Source organism: Meles meles, chromosome 4 (assembly GCF_922984935.1).
Source record: "Meles meles chromosome 4, mMelMel3.1 paternal haplotype, whole genome shotgun sequence".
Taxonomy (NCBI): Eukaryota; Metazoa; Chordata; class Mammalia; order Carnivora; family Mustelidae; genus Meles; species Meles meles.
Genome location: NC_060069.1, coordinates 130,157,647 through 130,166,335, shown reverse-complemented (window position 1 = coordinate 130,166,335; position 8,689 = coordinate 130,157,647). Strand labels below are relative to the sequence as shown.

The 8,689-nt window shown below is 37.6% G+C and overlaps 2 pseudogenes; both read left to right on the top strand.

Annotated features, from left to right (window-relative positions):
- The first annotated feature begins 1,335 nt into the window (after positions 1-1,335).
- Positions 1,336-3,376, top strand: LOC123940779 (annotated as a pseudogene).
- Positions 3,377-6,094: 2,718 nt separating this feature from the next.
- On the top strand, positions 6,095-7,799 carry LOC123940261 (annotated as a pseudogene).
- The last annotated feature ends 890 nt before the right edge of the window (positions 7,800-8,689 follow it).

The following is an 8,689-nucleotide window of genomic DNA, read 5'->3' as shown; positions in this document are numbered from 1 at the left end:
ATACTTTTTTTAAAGATTTCATTTATTTATTTGTCAGAGAGAGAGAGAGAGCATAAGGAGGGGAGCTGCAGGCAGAGGGAAGAGCAGGTTCCCCACTGAGCAAGGAGCCCTGTGCAGGGCCCGATCTCAGTACCCCGAGATCATGATCTAAGCCAAAGGCGGACACTTAACTGACTGAGCCACCCAGGTGGCCCAAATGCTCACATATTCTTAAAGATAAAGGTAAAAGTACTATACTAACATGTACATCTAGGTTGGCTATGGAGCATCCCTGCTGTGATCAGAGTTTGTGGGTAGAACTTACATAAAAAAAAAATTTTTAGATGTAAGCCTTCAGTAACTCGAGAAACTGAAAGACATAAGCCCAAAATGCTTTTACCTTGACTAAGGAAGACTACTTTCAACCCTAGAATGCTGTTTGAAAATCAAAAGATTCTTTCTTTATTAACTACACAAGTGGCATTATTTTTTTAAATCTTTTTTTTTTTAAGATTTTATTTATTTATTTGACAGACAGAGAACACAAGTAGGCAGAGAGGCAGACAGAGAGAGAGGGGGAAGCAGGCTCCCTGCCGAGCAGAGAACCCGATGCGGGGCTCGATCCCAGGACCCCGAGATCATGACCTGGGCCGAAGGCAGAGGCTTTAACCCACCGAGCCACCCAGGCGCCCCCACAAGTGGCATTATTAAAAATGAATTAAATTATCCCAAATTATCCAGTCCAATCATTCCTTAACATGACAGATATCTAAAGGAGGTAAGGAAGAAGCCATGGAATATATAGTAAGAAGAATTTCAGAGGAAACTATGGAAAGTTAGAAGTTAGATTATCAGACATTCTAAATTTCTCGTATCAGTTCACTCGGAGGAAGAAAATTCCCCAAATCAAGAATTTGTCCCCTCTGGGGGGCCCTGAGTGGTTCAGTCCGTTGAGCATCTGCCTTAGGCTCAGCTCAAGATATCTGAGTCCTGGGATTGAGCCCTCTTGTTGGGCTCCCAGCTCAGGAGTCTGCTCCTCCCTTGCCCTCTGCCTCTGCCCTCTTCCCCCAAGTTGCACTCTCTCTCTCCTGCTCTGCTATCTCTCAAATAAAATATTAAAAAAAGGGGGGGGGTTTGTCCAGTCAAAGATATTTTATAGGTGAATAGATCTTCCTGACAGGGCAAGATTATCTGATAGTCTCTGTACATATACATGCATAATTGTTAACTAAGTGATCATTTGAAGATTGGGTACATGGGAATGTTTATTAGCTATAAAGATGGACAAAGTAAATAGATGATTTTTTATCAGTGAAGCATTGGGTCCGAGTGAAAGGTTGAAACAAATAAGATAATATGATAAAAAGTTCCAAATTAGCCCTCTTGACGTCATCCGCGGGCGCCGCAGCGCCGGGGCGGGCACGCGCAGTCCAGAAGAAGTCTCCGACGCCGCCGCTTTTCAGTTTGCCCGAAGCGCGGACGCGGTTTACGGAGTCTACCAGAGAGGCCCTAAACAGCAAAAATATCAAGCCATTGTTGAGTACGTTCAGCCATTACCTGGCAGTGAAAATGAAAAAAAAAAAAAAAATGTACCCTTGACCAAGCTTTCAGAGGTGTTAGAAGAAGAAATTATAAATCACTCATCATGTGAAAACGTTTTAGCTATTATTTCTCTTGCTATTGGGGGAGTAACTGAAGGTATTTGTACCACCTCTACACCTTTTGTATTGTTGGGAGATGTTTTGGATTGTCTTCCTTTGGATCAGTGTGACACAATATTCACTTTTGTGGAAAAAAATGTTGCTACTTGGAAATCAAACACATTCTATTCTGCTGGGAAAAACTATTTACTACGTATGTGCTATGACCTCCTGAGAAGATTATCAGAATCCCAGAATACAGTCTTCTGTGGACGAATTCAACTCTTTTTGGCCAGACTTTTGCCTTTATCTGAGAAATCAGGTCTTAACTTGCAAAGTCAATTTAATCTGGAAAATGTTACTGTTTTCAATACCAATGAGCAGGAAAGCACCCAGGGTCAGAAGCACACTGAGGATAGAGAAGAAGGAATGGATGTAGAAGAAGGTGAGATGGGAGATGATGAAGCTCCAACAACTTGCTCCATTCCAATTGATAACAACCTGTATCGAAAATTCGGGTCACTTCAGGATTACTTCAGGAACCCTGTGCAATGCTATGAGAAGATTTCATGGAAAACTTTTCTTAAGTATTCTGAAGAAGTTCTAGCTGTTTTTAAGAGTTATAAATTAGATGATACTCAGGCCTCCAGGAAAAAGATGGAAGAATTAAAAACAGGAGGAGAACATGTATATTTTGCAAAATTTTTAACAAGTGAAAAGTTGATGGATTTACAGCTGGGTGACAGTAACTTTCGTTGACACATCCTGTTGCAATATCTCATTTTATTCCAGTATCTCAAGGGGCAGGTCAAATTCAAAAGTTCAAACTATGTTTTAACTGATGAGCAATCACTCTGGATTGAAGATACTACAAAATCAGTGTATCAACATATATTAAATACTGAAGAAAACTGGAACTCATGGAAAAATGAAGGCTGCCCAAGTTTTGTGAAAGAAAGAACATCAGACACCAAGCCAACAAGAGTAGCTCGCAAGAGAACAGCACCAGAGGACTTCCTAGGGAAAGGACCCAATAAAAAGATTCTGATGGGAAATGAGGAGTTAACAAGGCTTTGGAATCTCTGTCCTGATAATACGGAAGCTTGCAAATCAGAGACAAGGAAATACATGCCAACTTTGGAGGAATTTTTTGGAGAAGCCATTGAACAGGCAGACCCTGTTTCAACATGGTTGAAAATTAATACAAGGCTGTGAACAATTCAAATTATGGTTGGAGAGCCCTGAGACTATTAGCACGGAGAAGCCCTCACTTCTTCCAGCCAACCAACCAGCAATTTAAAACTTTGCCAGAGTATCTCGAAAACATGGTAATAAAGCTAGCAAAAGAATTACCACCTCCTTCTGAAGAAATAAAAACAGGTGAGGATGAAGATGAGGAAGATAATGATGCTTTACTGAAGGAAAATGAAAGCCCTGATGTTCGACGAGACAAACCTGTAACGGGAAAAATAGAGGCATTTGCCAGTAAACTGGGCAAGCAATGGAAGATCCTGGCTCCCTACTTGGAAATGAAAGACTCGGAAATTAGACAAATTGAGTGTGACAGCGAAGACATGAAGATGAGAGCTAAGCAGCTACTGGTCGCCTGGCAAGATCAGGAGGGAGTACATGCAACACCTGAGAATCTGATGAACACACTGAATAAGTCTGGATTAAGTGACCTTGCAGAAAGTCTAACTAATGACAATGAGACAAATAGCTTCTTTCTTTCTTTCTTTTTTTTATTAAAACTGTGATAAGATTTTGTTACCAAGCAGCATTTGATAAGAGGTCCAATGGTTTTGGTAAACAATAAACATTTTTATAACAACAAAAAAAAAGTTCCAAATTAGCTTGCCACTCATTGAAGGAGCAAATAAATTTATAAATAGCTTAATGATAATATACTGCAAAATACTTACTATAAAATAATTAACTAATTATAACAGTTTGAGTCAAGGAAAACAAAACAAACACTGGAGAACTAACCTTTCAGTATTTGTACCCCTCCTGGGCACATGGTAAAATTGCATTCTCTTGTCCCCACACTATCATGAGAAGAGCCCTATGTGTGCCTTTCTCATACACTCCCCACGTGCTAACTCATGCTATAAATAAATAAAAGACAAACCTTTTTTTTTTAATTACCACATTTTTATGTTCATGAGTACTGCAGGAACCCGGCCTGCACTTACTCACATATACATAACCAAAGGCAAACAGTAATGTCTAATGTTCATCAAACAAGAATCAGAGGTTTAGTAGGTACATTATAATAGTCATAAATGTAATGTAAAATGAATGAAAAATAATGACATCACTAACAAAAACATTCAAGGTGTAATGGGGAAGGTGAGATGCTTTTGTATGACTGTGCATCTGTTTGTTGAATGAAAAGCCTGCAACTTGTTCACATCTCCCTATGTCTACCTACATGAACCATAACCTCTCACACTGACACTGGTCTTCACTTCGTAATGCATTTTGGTCAAAAACACAGTTGCAAATGCAAAAGAGACACATGAAAATGCTTGCATATTTAGCTTAGTTCTTTTTAACTGCTCTTGAAAACCTGCTGCCATGTGAATGAACTAGGATAGCCTGGTGTTTGATGAGGGACAGGTGCTCCCAGTCCTTGCCACTAGCCCAGCTGATAAGCACCCTGACAGCAAGGCTGGAGAGTAAGGCCATCCAAGCCTAGTGTCAGCTAGGCCCAGTCCATCCCAGAAAATCTGTGCTCTACGAAAGCATGAGCTGAATAAATGATTGCTGTTTTAAGCCAACTGAGTTTGGGGGATAATTGGCTACATAGGAAAAACTAACCATTACAAATATTGATAGCAAAGTCCTATAGCATTCAACATGCATTCTGCATTTGCTCAATGGCGGTTACCACATCAATCTGCAACTCTCAATAGTGAGGGAAAAGGTTCAGGCTGTTAATAATTCCATGCAGTATATAAATACACTTACTTTGGCAGAGTATATGCTCTCCTCTTGTTCTCTTGCTTTATCCTGGGCAAGCTTTAGGGGAAAATTTGGACTGCTGCTGCTAGTGCAACTGCTGTGTATACTGACCCACTGTTGTCACATCAGCCAGGTGCAAAGGAATACATAGCTACTAACGTATGGAATGTTCTGAGGACATTCTAGACAATGGTTTAGTTCCTTTTTTTAGTTTATTTGGTTTGTTTTTTTATTCAATGATTCCAATTATAAATAAAACTTTTAATAATTTTGTTGTACATACACGTCATTATAGATATTGGTAACAAAGTACCATTGGGGTGGTTTGTTACACAGTTGAAGAAATTTCTCAACATACCAGGGGAGGAGAAAATAAGGAGGCTTAAGGAAGTTCAATATAAAATTATTATAGTGTTATTTAATATATATTATATAATTATATATATAATTATATAATTATTTAATATAATTATATTATAATTATATTATAATTATAATTATATTATAATTAATATATATATTATATATATATATAATTATATATATATAATTATAATTATATTATAATTATATATATATATAAATATATATATTTATAAATATATATAAATATATATATTAAATATAAATATATATATTTAATATATATATATAAATATATATATTTAATATATATAATATAAATATAAATATAAATATATAAATATATATAAATATATATATATAAATATATATAAATATATAAATATAATTATAATTATATTATAATTATATTTATAAATATATATATATAAATATATAATTATAAATATAATTATATAATTATATAATTATAATGTTATGCAACTATATAGTTATATATAATGTATAATATACAAAATAAAATAGAATATACTATTATAACTATATACTATAATCATATCATTTATAACATGGAATGTAGAATAATATAATATTACTAAAAGTAATGGGACAATCCATCCTAATAATTAAAAAGAAATTCTAAAAATTATTTACTTGTGAGCAGTAGGAATGGGAAGGGGGTTAAGATATGAAATATTCTTTATTTTACTCATTTTTGTGCCATCTGTATATTTAGTTCCTTGAACATGTAATGTGTTTATAATAAATACAAACGGGAATATAATTTTCTTCCCCAATTTAATATGAAGAATACACTGACTATCTGTTTGGAGTACAAGTAAATAACTTAACTACATAATTTAAAACATTATATATCAGAACAGAGGTTTAACATAGGACAGAACACAAAATCTGCATTAGTTTTTTATAGTTTTATTGAGACCCAATTGAGATAAAATAGTTAAGGTGCATAATCTGATGTATTTAGAATATATCCAAGAAACTCTCACCACTATCAAGAAAATGAACATTTTGGGAACTTTCCAGAACTCTTGGTGAAACGCGGTGCTGCCCGAGCTGCGCCCAGCTTCGCGCTCCTTCCCGCTCCCCCACACTGGCCTCAGCCCTCTCACTGGCTATAGAAAATGGTGAAAGAAACCACTTACTATGATGTTTTGGGGGTCAAACCCAATGCCACCCAAGAAGAACTGAAAAAGGCCTACAGGAAACTGGCCTTGAAGTACCACCCTGATTAGAATCCAAATGAAGGAGAGACATTTAAACAGATTTCTCAAGCTTACAAAGTACTCTCTGATGCAAAGAAAAGGGAATTAAATGACAAATGAGGTGAACAGGCAATTAAAGAAGGTGGAGTCAGTGGTGGTTTTGGCTCTCCCATGGACATCTTTGATATGTTTTTTGTAGGAGGAGGAAGAATGCAGAGAGAAAGGAGAGGTAAAAATGTTGTGCATCAGCTCTCAGTAACCTTAGAAGATTTATATAATGGTGCAACAAGAAAACTAGCTCTGCAAAAGAATGTGATTTGCAATAAATGTGAAGGCCGAGGTGAAGAAACCACTTACTATGATGTTTTGGGGGTCAAACCCAATGCCACCCAAGAAGAACTGAAAAAGGCCTACAGGAAACTGGCCTTGAAGTACCACCCTGATTAGAATCCAAATGAAGGAGAGACATTTAAACAGATTTCTCAAGCTTACAAAGTACTCTCTGATGCAAAGAAAAGGGAATTAAATGACAAATGAGGTGAACAGGCAATTAAAGAAGGTGGAGTCAGTGGTGGTTTTGGCTCTCCCATGGACATCTTTGATATGTTTTTTGTAGGAGGAGGAAGAATGCAGAGAGAAAGGAGAGGTAAAAATGTTGTGCATCAGCTCTCAGTAACCTTAGAAGATTTATATAATGGTGCAACAAGAAAACTAGCTCTGCAAAAGAATGTGATTTGCAATAAATGTGAAGGCCGAGGTGGTAAGAAAGGAGCAGCTGAATGTTGTCCCAATTGCCGAGGTACTGGAATACAAAGAAGAATTCATCAGATAGGACCTGAAAAGGTTCAGCAAATTCATTCCATGTGCATCGAGTGCCAGGGGCATGGGGAATGGATCAGTCCTCAAGACAGATGTCAAAGCTTCAATGGAAGGAAGATAGTTCAAGAGAAGAAGATTCTAGAAGTTCATTTGGACAAAGGCATGAAAGATGGCCAGAAGATAACATCCCATGGTGAGGGAGACCAAGAACCAGAACTGGAACCAGGAGATATTATCATTGTTTAGATCAGAAGGACCATGCTGTTTTTACTCCTCAGGGAGAAGACCTTTTCATGTGTATGGACATACAGCTGGTTGAAGTACTGTGTGGTTTTCAAAGGCCAATATCTACTCTTGACAACCCAAACCATTGTCATCACCTCTCATCCAGGTCCAATTGTCAAGCATGGAGATATCAAGTGTGTGCTAAATGCCAATTTATCGTAGATCATATGAGAAGGGTCACCTCATCATCGAATTTAAGGTAAACTTTCCTGAGAATGGCTTTCTCTCTCCTCCCATCCAAGTACTAACCAGGCCCGACCCTGCTTAGCTTCCGAGATCAGACGAGATCCGGCGCGTTCAGGGTGGTATGGCCGTAGACGGCTTTCTCTCTCCTGATAAACTCTCTTTGCTGGAAAAACTCCTACCTGAGAGGAAGGAAGTAGAAGAGACTGATGAAATGGACCAGATAGAACTGGTGGACTTGGATCCAAATCAGGAAAGATGGTGCCATTACAATGGGGAAGCACATGAGGATGATGAACCTCATCCCAGGGGTGGTGTTCAGTGTCAGACTTCTTAATGGGGCCAGTGTATAACACTGCTGGCATTTTATGTGCAGTGGTGAATGAGTGAAGGACTTGAATCACAGCTCACTACTTGCTATTGTTTTTAATATTCAACTATAGTAGTGTTTCAAAAGTTAAATGAAGAATAACCTCAAATATAAAAACTCAAAAAAAAAAAAAAAGAGAGAGAGAGAGAGAAGAAAATGAGGGTGCCTGGGTGGCTCAGTGAGTTAAAGCCTCTGCCTTCAGCTTAGGTCATGATCCCAGGGTCCTGGGATCAAGCCCTGCATCAGGCTCTCTGCTCAGCAGAGAGCCAGCTTCCTCCTCCTCTCTCTCTCTCTCTCTCTGCCTGCCTCTCTACCTACTGTGATCTCTGTCAAATAAATAAAATAAAATCTTAAAAAAAAAGAAAGAAAAGAAAATGAACATTTCAATCAACCTGAAGTGTTTCATTGTGTACATAATGAATCTCACCCACTCCAGACCACCCATAGGCAGTAACTGATCTGCTTTCTGTGACTATGGAGTAGTTTGCATTTCTAGAATTTTATATCAATGGAATCATAAAATATGTGCTCTTTTTCTAATTTTTTTTTCTTTTTTTTTATTCACGACATTATTTCGATGTTTAGCTATATTGTTGCATATACCAACAGTTTTGTTTTTTTTTTTTTACTTTTAATTACATAGTATTTTGTTGTATGGGTTAGGCAATGTGTAATCTATTAGTGGCCTTGCCAGGGGCAGTTTTAGGAGAGTACAGCCCACATACATAGTTGATAGAAATTATTAAATGAAGATGAAGGGGCTCCTGGGTGGCTCAGTGGGTTAAGCCTATGCCTTCGACTCAGGTCATGATCCCAGGGTCCTGGGATCAAGCCCCACAGTGGGCTCTCTGCTCAGC